Here is a 12652-nt window from a genome sequence, read left to right on the forward strand (position 1 = left end):
TCTTTATATATGTCACAATCAGATACATAGCATATACTTTGTCACCACTGGGCCACCAAATTTTTAGGACCTTTACAAAGCAAAAATGCATTAATTTGGACTCCACTAATTTAGGCTCTTTATTGAAGGAGATCACATCTTATCCTATGTACCAAGGAAATATTTGATTCTTATTTAATAAATGCAAATATACTTGAGAAGGACGTAGCTCCTTCACTTTGATTTTCTCATTTTACTGTGAGGCTCTAGAGATCCAGAGTATACAATTGTCTTACCTAAGCCATGCACACACACAAAAAAACCCCAAAACCAAGAAAGCAGCAGGTAGAGATCCAGTCCATCCTTCTCTCTCTCATTTGCTTTTTCATTCATTCAGGAAACAAACAGGTAGTGAGTTCACCTGCCAAATCACCTGTTCAACACTGACCTCTCAGCTAGATGCTGGATATCACTGAGATGAAACAGACACGTACGCCTAGTCACCTGAGCTCACAATCTACTGGGAGATACTAGCAGATATAAATAATTATAGTGCAGCCTGGTAAGAGCTGTAAAGAGGTATGCACAAGGACAGCTGAAGTTTAGGGGGGAAGGCAAGAGGGGACAATAGACCAGGAGGGGCAAGGGCTGGGAAGGGGCACTAAAGGGAGAAGATCAGGGGCCCTCAATAATGCTACCCAGAACAACCAGGACTAGAACTAGGAGCTCAGTCATGATGGAGTCTCCCTCTATCCAGTATTATTTGTCCCTTTTCTCTGCACAGCCTGAGAGCAGGGTTTGATAAGAGGGAGAGAGGCAAGATGGAGGCAGGTTAATATTCGGAGGCTGAAGGTAAAGGAAAGGAAGAGACGGGAAAGCCCAGAGCCCTAAAGACAGTTTCTGCCTTCTTGGTGGTTTTGCCAGAAGTCAGCTCAGGGTCTGTTCGTTCCTCTTTCTCTGGTCTGGTCTTCAAAGTTAACTTCACCTTACCTGGATGATGCCTTTAATCTGTGCCTTTCCTACACTTATGTACATAGCCTGCACAGAAACTGTTTGACCCAGAAAATGTTCATTTAATCAGAAATATTATCTAGTTAGGGAAAATAAAACCAAAATGGGCAGAGGCTTGACCTATGTCACACATCAAGCTAGTGGCAGACCAAGAATAGAAGCTTAGTCCTCCTTCCTCCGAGGCCAGGAAGTACCCTTACTTCTGCCCCATACTTCTACCCTCATCCATGAGTTCTATTTCTCCAAGTAGTCAGTCTTTACAACTCAGGATGATAGCTGACATTTATAAGTGTGAGGTACTAAATTAAATTTATCTTTATTTATTTGGATCTCACAACAACCTTATGAGGCCTGTACTATTGTCATCCATATTTTAAAGATAGTTCAACTGAGGTGCAGAAAGTTTAAATGATTTACTTAGGTTCTCCATAGCCACTACTAATAGATTTGGGATTTGTAACTAGGCAGTGATACACCTGAGGCTGTACCCTAAACTATATTCCCTTTCTAGAACAGGGCTTTGCACATAGAGGATGGTTCATACACAAGTCCATGTGCCTGCCTGCCTGTCTCCTGACTTCTTTTGGCAGTACCAGAACAAAATAAGCTTCCTAAGAGGCATCTGGATACATGGCCCAGAGTGAGGCAAGGTGGGGAGGGTAGTTGGTAAGAGATAACTAAACCTGATAAACTTCTTATAGTAAGTATTCTAAAATTGGGCAGGTGAACTCAGGACTCTCACTTTCCACAATTTTCAATCTGGCCATGGCTCTTCCCCTGGGCATTTACTACAAGCATATCCTCAAAAAAGAATATGCCCTGAAAAGACCCAGTCTTAGCCTTTAGGTATAACTAAAATCAGACAGAACTTTGGGATTTCCTAGTCCACACACCCACCATTTCCTAGGATGAAACTGAGGCACAGAAAATTCAAATGAAAAGCATGCCAGATTCATATTGCATATTCATGTACCAACCACAGGTGCAGAGCCAGAAGGGATATTGAAAACCATTTAGATGGGTCCCTCATGCTGCAGCAAGGTAAGTGAAAATGATTTACCCTTGGCACATAACTTGTGAATGAAAGAGTAGGGTCAGGCTTCCCAGTTTGCAGGCCAGGCCACTGTGCCCCTCTGGTTCTCTCATTGCTCAAGTGTTTGGAGGCAATCCACCAACAAAAGGGAAGACTACAGAGCTACATTTTTCCCTATGGGGGGACTTAAGAATGGACACAAGAAAATGTATTTTAGAACAATCCCATTTGTTCTGGCCATTATTTTATGAGTATCAGGAAATAATTAAGATTAACAAAAGGAATATATGAGGGGAATCTTTATCAATGTATTTCATAAGATTCATTGGACCAAAATGACTCTTACTAAGGCAGAAGTAGAGCCATCATCATAATACACAACAACAGGAGACTCCTTTGTCTCAATAAAAACACACTCCATTTATGCCACTATGGAGCATTTATCATCCTCAATTTTGATTACCTTTTTATGTGCTTGACTACCTCATAAGACCAGGAACTTTTCCAGGATAAATACTCAGTCTTGTTTACCTTGCTATCCTCAGTACTTACCAGGTATCCAGCATACTGCTGGTGTTCAATAATGAAGATCTAAATCAGGCTGTGAGCAAACCAAGGCCTGTCACTTTAAAGTTTTATTGGAATACAGCACTTTCATTCATTTACGTATATTCTATGGATGTTTTTTTGTTACAAGCAGAATGAGTAGTTTCAATTGAGATTACATGACCCTCAAAAGCCTAAAATATTTACTATCTGGCCCTTTACAAAGAAAATCTGCTGATTCCTGCTGTAAGAGTATTTTGTGTGTAAAGTTCACCACTTTTACATTCCTCTAGAGTAGGTATCTGTGGCTTGATTTTATAGGTAGTCACAATAGGACTCAGGGGAATGAACTGATTTATATTACTCAGAAGAATTCCACACATCTGGGTAAGATTTAGTAATAAAAACATTTTTTCCTTTGCCTAGTCAAAGGCTCCTGGTCCCACAGGCAAAGAGTAGCAGAGCTAAGACAAGAACACTGGTAATATGGTGCCAAGTCCTATGCCCACTGTCCTGCACCTGACTCCTTCCTTAGAAGTCTTAAGTGGAATAATGAGAGATGATCCATAGCTAATTCTTACCTAGGTGCCATTGCACGATACAAAAATTGCTTACAGCAACAGTTACTCTTTCACAAGCTTACTTAGAATATGAACACAGTTCTCCTAAATATGGAGCAATCTCATAATTGGGTTTCTTTGCCATATAAGTTCCCTGAGTGTTAAATGGGACAATGGCTTATGTAGTAAGAGTGATAATAGCTAGTATATCTTTAGCACTTACTCTGAACCAAGCATTGAGCTAAGTAAATTCTTTATATGTTATCATCTCAACAATCCTAATCACACAGCTAAAAAGTATTATGATCTCTTTATTATGATTTTAAATGCAGCAAAGAAGGCTCAGAGTAGAGATGGCTTGCCCAAGGTCACACTTACAGGTCACATTTGAGTCAGGTCTGTTAGATGCCAGCATCTGTATTCTTTAATCATCATTCACACTGCTCATTGAAGTATACCACAGTGTCTGGCACATTATAACAATCAATCAAAAATTCCTAGGATTGTGTTTTACTTTCTTTTTTACCAGTAGCTACCATTTATTGGATGCTTGCTATATAGCAGACACTGTGCTATGCATTTGCTTAAGTATTAACTAGTTGAAACTTCACAACCACATGATGAGGCTGGTACTATTATTATCTCTATTTTGCAGTCAAGGAAGCTGAGGTACAGAAAGACTAAGAAGCTAGCAGATAGTTGGAACTACCAATGTAATTTGTACTCTAGGGGAGTGGAGGCTTGAGATTCAGGCCTGCAAGAAACCTGGAAAACCATCTAGTAGTTCATGCCCCCCCCCCCCGCCAACTTTAGACAGAAATGTATCAGGGAAAGGGAATGGGCTTTGGGGTTAATGGAACCTGGGGGGATAATGCCCACTTTCCTCCAAATGGAAATCTGGGATGAGCTACCTTCTAAATCTTTGACTCTCTGTGGAAAGACAAATGAGGCAGTTCACTACATAGGGATGAGCCACAGGTGAATGGTGCTTTAAATGTTCCTTAAGAAGAAGGAACTAATAGTGATAATAGACTTCTTTGTTGGAACTCACCTCATTCATTTGCCTTTGCCTTTTCTCTCACTAAGCAGAGAGGAACAACAGACTTCGAAATAGTTTGTCTACTTCTTACATTTCATTTCAAATCTTAGAGTTACAGACACAAGACATCTAACCCAGCTGTCACTTCCTCACTAGGCATGACCTTGAAAATATTACTTCCTCAGTTCAAGCCTCAGTTTCTACAACTGTAAAATGGGGAGAAAGGCATAGACCTAATTAGGATGGTATGAAGATTCAATGTGATAACATGCCAAAAATCCTCAGCATAATGCCTTACATTCAAAAGATATCAGGGTGGAAACTCTACTTCTCAGAAATCCGAAGTGTTTGGAAAATCCGGATCATTTTCTGAAATGCCAACAGCACTATAATACACAGTCTCTGATATGCTTCCTTGAGAAGTGGCATCTTCAGCAGCTGAGCTGTCTTACCTTAAGGAGAAAAGACAACTGGAATCTGAAACCCTACAGCCTGAAGTATGGTTGAAAATATAGACTAACTGGAAAAACCAGAGAACATTGGCCAAATTTCTCCAACATACCCATCCTTAGAAGGAAGGAAAAATTAAAATGCTCTAGTTGCAGATAGCTGGCTTGCCCTACTTTTTTTCAAATTCACTTAATTTAAACAAACAAAAAACTCAAAATAGTTCACTTATTTCTCCCACCCATGACCCCCTACCTCTGGGAACCACCAATCTGTTCAATCTCTTCCCCGTATATAGAAAGATATCTATATCTATATATTTATCCATATATATGGATATATATATATATTAGATTCCATATATAAGATCATTCTGTATTTTCTTTTCTCTCTCACTTATTTATTTTAGCATAATGACCTCAAGATCCATCCATGTTGCTGCAAATTGTAATATTTCATTATTTTATGGCTGAATAACATTCCATTTGAGTGTACACACACACACACACACCACATCACATCTTCTTATCTATTCATCCATCAATGGACATTTAAGTTGTTTCCATATTTAGCCTATTGTAAATAATGCTGCAGTGAACATGGGGGTGGGTGCATATATTTTTGAATTAGCGCTCCTGCCTGTTTTCTTTCAATAAATACCAAGCAGTGAAATTCCTGGAGCATGTGGTATCTTTATTTTTAATTTTTTGGAGGAATTTCTATACTATTTCCCATCATGGCTGCACCAACTTACATTCCCACCAACAGTGAGCAAAACAGTTCCCTTTTCTCCACATCCTCGCCAACACTTGTTACATCTGATGTTTTTTATAATAGCCATTCTATCAAGTATGAGGAAATGCCTCACTGTGGTTTTGATTTGCATTTTCCTGATGATTAACTGGGTAGAGCATCTTTTCATGCACATATTGCGCTTCTGGATATCTTCCTTGGGGAAAGAAATGTCTATTCAGTGGCTGTGTCCATTTTAAATTTAGATTTTTTTGATGTTGAGTTGTATGAGATTTTTATATATTTGGGATATTAGCCCTTATAGATACATTTTTTACAAATATTTTTCTGATTCAGTAGGTTGCCTTTTCATTTTGCTGATGGTCTCCTTTGCTGTTCAGAAGTTTTTTAGTTTGATGTAGTCCCACTTGTGTAGTTTTACTTTTGTTGTTTTTGCTTTTGGTATCAGATTTAATAAAATCATCTCCGAGACTCATATCAAGGAAGTTACATCTATGTTTTCTTCTGGAATTTTTATGATATCAGGTATTACATTAAAGTCTTTTTAATCTAATTTGAATTAATTTTTCAACAAGGTATAAGATAGTTGTCCAATTTCATTCTTTTGCATGTAGCTGCCCAATTTTCCCAACATCATTTTTTAAAGAGAATATCCTTTCAGCATTGTATACTCTTGGGTCCTTTGTAATAGATTAATTTACCATATATGCATGAGTTTATTTTTGGCTTCTCTGTTCTATTCCATTGATCTATGCATCTGTTCTTATAACAAACCATACTATTTTCATTACTATATCTTTGTAAAGCAAATTGAAATCATGGAGTGTGATATCTCCAGGCTTTTTCTTCTTTCTCAAGAATCTTTTGGCTATTCAGGATCTTTTATGGTTTCACATAAATTTTAGGTTAATTTGTTCTATTTCTGTGAACTATGACAATGCAATTTTTATATGGATTGCATTTGAATGTATATATTATTTTGGATAGTATGGACATTTTCACAATATTAATTCTTTGAATACATGAAGATTAAATATCTGTCCATTTATTTGTGTCTTCTTAAATTTCTTTCATTAATATCTTATATTTTCCAATGTGCAGGCCTTTCACTTTCTTGGCTAAATTTATCCCTAGGTGTTTCATTCTTTTTGATACAATTGTAAATGGGAAAGATATACCATGCTTTTGGATTAGAGGAATTAATATTGTTAAAATGACAATTACTACTCATGGAAGTCTACAGATTCAATGCAATCCCGATCAAAACAACAGTGGCATTTTTTACAGAGCTAGAACAAATAATTTTAAAATTTGTATGGTTACACGAAAAACCTTAAATAGCCAAAATAATCTTGAGAAAGATAAACAGAACTGGAGGAATCATGCTCACTGACTTCAACCTATAGTACAAAGCTATAGTATTCAAACTAGTATGTACTGGCAAAGAAACCACAAAAAACAAAAAACATATCGATCACTGGAATAGAATAGAGTATCTAAAAATAAATCTATGCATTTATAATAAAGGAAAAATGAAAAAAGACTCTCAATTCAATAAGTGGTACTGAGAAAACTGGACAGTTGTATGTAAAAGAATGAAATTTGAACATTCTCTAACACCATATACAAAATAAACTCAAAATGAATTAAAGACCTAAATGTATGACCAGAAACCATAAAGTTCCTAGATGGAAATACAGGAAGAACACTCTTTGACATAAATCATAACAATATTGTTTTGGATCTGTTTCACAAAGCAAAGGAAATAAAAACAAAAATAAACAAATACGACCTAATTAAACTTAAAAGCTTTTTAACGAAGCCATCAATAAAATGAAAAGAAAATCTACAGAATGGGAGAAAACATTTGCAAATGATATAATTGATAAGGGGTTAATATCCAACATATACAAACAACACATGAAACTCCACATTGAAAAAAAAAAAAAAGACTAAAACCACCAGATTAAAACAATGGGTAAAAGACCTGAATAGGCATTTTTTTTTTTCAAGGAGGACATGCAGATGGCCAAGGGGCCCATGAAAGTATGCACAATCATTTGGGAAATGCAAATCAAAAGTTAATGAACCCGACTAGGATCCATGAGGATGTGTGTTTGATCCCTGGCTTCTCTCAGTGGGTTAAGGATCCTGCATTGTCATGAGTTGCAGTGTAGGTCTGAGATGTGGCTCAGATCCTGAGTTGATGTGGCTGGTGGCTGCAGCTCCGGTTTGACGCCTAGCCTGGGAACCTCCATGTGCTGTGGGTGCAGCCCTAAAAAGCAAAAAAAAAAAAAAAAACAAAAACAAACAAACAAAAAAACAATGTGATATCACCTCACTATCACCTCACACCTGTCATAATGGCTATCATCAAAAAGAACACTAAATGTTAACAAGGATTAGAAGAAAACTTGTATAATGTTGATGGGAATGTAATTTGTGGTAGCCAATATGGAAAACAGTATGGAAGCTTTTCAAAAAACTAAAAATAGAACTAACATATGACCCAGTAATTCCATCCCTTGGTATATATCTGAAAAAAAATCTGAAAACACTAACTTGAAAATATACATTACCCCAATGTTCATAGCAGCATTTTTACAACTGCCAAGATATGGAAGCAACCTAAATGTCCATCAAGAGATGAATGGATAAAGAAGAGAATGGAATACTACTCATCCATAAGAAAGAATGAAACTTTGCTATTCTCAGAAACACAGATAGACTTGGAGGGTTTTATGCTACATGAAATAAGTCAAACAGAGAAAGACAAACATTGTATCATATCTCTCATGTGGAATCTAAAATATAGTACAGATGAGTGAATATAACAAAAATGAAGCAGACTCAGGTATAGAAAACAAACTGGTGGTTACCAGTGGAGTGAGGGGAAGGGGTAAGGGAAATTTAGTGGTAGGAGCTAAGATTGTACAAGCTATTAGGTATAAAATTAGTTACAAGAATATATTTTACAATATGGGGAATATAGTATAGTACAAACTATAAATGGAGTACAACCTTTAAAAATTGTGAATCACTATATTGTACAACTGTAAGATATAATGCTGTACATCAACTATATTTATTTGTTTTTTTCCTTTTTTCTTTTTTATTACTCAATGAATTTATTACATTTATAGTTGTACAATGATCATCACAATCCAATTTTATAGGATTTCCAACCCACAACCCCAGCATATCCCCCCACCCCCCAAACAGTCTCCTTTGGAGACCAAAAGTTTTTCAAAGTCTGTGAGTCAGTATCTGTTCTGCAAAGAAGTTCATTCTGTTGTTTTTATAGATTCCACATGTCAGTGAAAGCATTTGATGTTGGTGTCTCATTGTCTGACTGACTTCACTTAGTATGATAATTTCTAGGTCCATTCATGTTTCTAAAAATCTTGGTATATATTTAAATAAAACATTTTTAGATGATAAAAAAGAAATATTGCATCTGTGGAATAAATCCCATTTGATCATGGTGTATGATCCTTTTAATGTATCATTAAATTCAGTGTGTTAATATTTTCTTTTTTTTTTTTTTTTGTCTTTTCTATGGCCACACCTATGGCTTATGGAGATTCCCAGGCTAGGGGTTGAATCGGAGCTGTAATTGCCGGCCTACACCAGAGCCACAGCAACGTGGGATCTGAGCCACATCTGAAACCTACACCACAGCTCATGGCAATGCCGGATCCTTAACCCACTGAGCAAGGCCAAGGATCGAACCCACAACCTCATGGTTCCTAGTCAGATTCATTAACCTCTGAGTGACAACGGGAACTCCTATTAATACTTTCTTAAGCACTTTTTAATCTATATTCATCAGGGATATTGGCCAGTAATTTCCTGTATTTGTAGCATCTGCTGAGCCACAATGGGAACCCCTAGACTTTTGTTTATTGGGAGGTCTGTTATTATGGATTCAATCTCCTTACTAGTAATTGGTCTGTTCAGATTTTCTATTTAATAATAACTCAGCCTTGGTAGGTTCTGTGTTTCTAGGACTTTATGCATTTCTTCCAGATTGTACAGTTGTACTTAAGTTTTAGTATAAAGTTGTTCATAGTTGTCTCAGGATTCTTTGCTATTATTATTATTCTGTGCTATCAGTTGTAACTTCTCTTTCATTTCTGAATTTATTTATTTGAATTTTCTCTCTTATTTTCCTGGTGAATTTAGCTAAATGTTTATTGATTTAGTTTATCTTTTCAAAGAAGAAGCTCTTAGTTTCATTGATTTTTTTTCTACTGTCTTTCTGTTCTCCATTTCATTTATTTCTACTCTAGTCTTTGTTGTGTCCTTCCTTCTACTAACTCTGGGCTTTGTTTGTTGTTTTCCTAATTTCCTTAGGCTTAAAGTTAGCTTGCTCATTAGAAATTTTTCTTGTTTCTTGAGGAATGTATTTATTGCTGGGAACCTCCCTCTTGGAATTGCTCTTGCTATATCCAAAAATTTTGGTATATTGCATTACCATTTTCATTTGTATCAAAGTAATTTTTTTATTTCTCTTTTGATTTCTTCTTTAACCCATTGACTTTTCAGTAGATTGTTTTTTAATCAAGACATAATTGTGAATTTTCCAGTTTTCTTCATGTAATTAATTTCTAGCTTTCTGCCACTGTGGCATAAAAATATATGTGATGTGATTTCAATCCTCTTATATTTATTAAAACTTATTTTGTGAGGTCCCATCATGGCTCAGTGGTAATGAATCTGACTAGTACCAATGAGGACATGGGTTTGATCCCTGGCTTCACCAAGTGGGTTAAGGATCTGGCATTGCAGTGGCTGTGGTGTAGGCCGGCAGCTACAGCTCTGATTGGGCCCCTAGCCTGGGAACTTCCATAGGTCACAGATGCAGCCCTAAAAAGATTTTAAAAAACTTATTTTGTGAGCTATCACATGTCTGTCTTGAAAACTGTCCCATGTGCACTCGAGATGAATGAGTATTTTGTCGCTTTTGGATGGAATGTCCTACAAATATTCATATAGTTTACGCAGTCTAATATGTCATTTAAGGCCCATGTTTATTGATTTCTGTGTTCATGATATATCCATTGCTGCAAGCGGAGTACTAAAGACCTGTACTATTATTGTATTGCTGTATTTCTCTCCCTTTCAGTATGTTAATATTTGCTTATATACTTAATTTCTTCTATTTTAGGTGTATAAATATTTACAAATGTTATATCTCATTGTTGTATTGACCCCTTTATCATCATATAATGCCCTTCTTTGTCTCTCATTACAATCTTTGTTTTATTTTGCCTGATATAAGTAGAACTATTCCAGCTTTATTTTGGTTTCCATCGCTTCATTTGCAATAGATAGAAGATTATTTTCCATTGCTTCACTTTCAATCCTGTATGTTGTCCTTACATCCAAAGTTTCTCTTGTAGGTAGCATATACATAGTTGGGTTTCTTTATTTAATCCATTCAACTACTCTATGTGTTTTGATTGGAAGATTTGTCCATTCACATTTAAAGTGATTGTTGATAGGCATGGGTTTACTGAACATTTATTAATTGTTTTCTGGCCATTTTTGTACTTCCTCTCTGGTTCTTTCTTCTCTTGCTTTCTTCTTTTGGCTTGACAACTTATGTTAGTCATGTGCTTATATTCCTTTCTCTTTAACTTTTGTATACTTGCTATAGGTTTTTGCTTTATGGATATGATGAGGATTACATGTAACAACTTATATCTTTAGTATATATTAATTGATAATAACTTAAGTTTGATCCAACTATACAACACTCAACATTATTACTTCCTCATGTTTTACATATTTGATGTCACATTTTATATATTTTTATGTTGTATATCCCTTAACTAATTATTTTTTTTGCTTTTTTTTTTTTTTTTAGGGCTGCACCCGTGGCATACGGAGGTTCCCAGGCTAGGGGTCCAATCGGAGCTACAGCTGCTGGCCTACACCACAGCCACAGCAACACAGGATCTGAGCCACGTCAGCAACCTACACTACACTCATGGCAATGCCAGATTCTTAACCCTCTGAGCGAGGCCAGGGATCAAATCCACAACCTCATGGTTCCTAGTCAGATTCATTTCTGCCGCGCCACAATGGGAACTCCAATTATTTTAATTGTAGTTATTTTTTTTCTACTTTTGAGTTTTATCTTTCATACTAGCTTTATAAATAATTAATCCACTACTATATATTGCTTTTTCCAGTGACATTGATTCTTTCATATGTTTTCTTGTTACCAATTAGTACCCTTTCTGTTCAGCTTAACAAAGTCCTTTTAACATTTCTTATAAGGCCAGTTTAGTGGTGATGAACTCCTTTAGCTTTTGCTTGTCTGGAAAACTATCTCTCCTTCACTTCTGAATTATAACTTGGCTATGTAGAGTATTTTGGGTGGAAGCTGTTTTTTTTGCTTTCAGAACTTTAAATATATTGTACCTCCCCCTTCTGGCCTTCAAAGTTTTGACTGTAAAATATGCTGCTACTCTTACGATGGTTCCCTTGTTCACAATGTTGTTTTTCTCCTGCTGTTTTTAACTTTTGACATTCTCTTTTTTTTCTCTAAATTTGACATTTTAATTATAATGTATATTGATGTGGGCCTTTTTGGGTTTCTCTTATTTGGATCTCTGGGATTCCTGGACCTGGATATCCGTTTCCTTATTCAGGTTAGGGATATTTTCAGCCATTATTTCTTTAAATAAGTTTCCTCTCCCTTTCATTCTCTCTTCTATTACTGAGAACTCTATGAAGTGAATGTTAGTCTTTTTGAAGTTTCTCCATAAGTTTCTTAAGATATCTTCATATTTTTTTTGTTCATTTATTTTCTTTTTGCTCCTCTGATTGGTTGAGTTTTACTGTCTTATCTTCAAGCTGACTGATCTTTTCTCCTGATTCATCTAGTCTTCTGCTAGTGTGTTATTCAGGTAAATTATTGTGTCCTCTGTGACTTCTACCTGGCACTTACATTTTTCATTTCTTTCTTGAAGTTCTCACTGTGTTCATTCATTCTTCTCCCCAGTTTAGTGAACACCTTTATGACTATTACTTTGAACTCTTTATCAGGTAAATTACTTATCTCCATGTAATTAAGGTTTTCTTTTGCAGTTTTCCTGTTTTCTTCTAAGAGTTTTATAGTTTACACTAAAAATTAGGTCTTTAATCCATTTTTAGTTCATTTTTATAAATGATATAATGTAAGGTTCCAACTTTATTCTTTTGCAAATGTCTGTCCAAGAATCATTTTTTTGAAAAGAGTATAATTTTCCCATTTGATGGCTTGGCACCCTT

General features: G+C 35.9%; 1 protein-coding gene across 2 annotated transcripts in view; it reads right to left on the bottom strand.

Annotated features, from left to right (window-relative positions):
• Positions 1-12652, bottom strand: part of ARHGEF9 (Cdc42 guanine nucleotide exchange factor 9) — a 418109-nt gene that overhangs the window by 291097 nt on the left and 114360 nt on the right. The gene's annotated exons all lie outside the window — the stretch shown is intronic.

This window comes from Sus scrofa, chromosome X, assembly GCF_000003025.6.
Source record: "Sus scrofa isolate TJ Tabasco breed Duroc chromosome X, Sscrofa11.1, whole genome shotgun sequence".
In the NCBI taxonomy this organism is placed as follows: Eukaryota; Metazoa; Chordata; class Mammalia; order Artiodactyla; family Suidae; genus Sus; species Sus scrofa.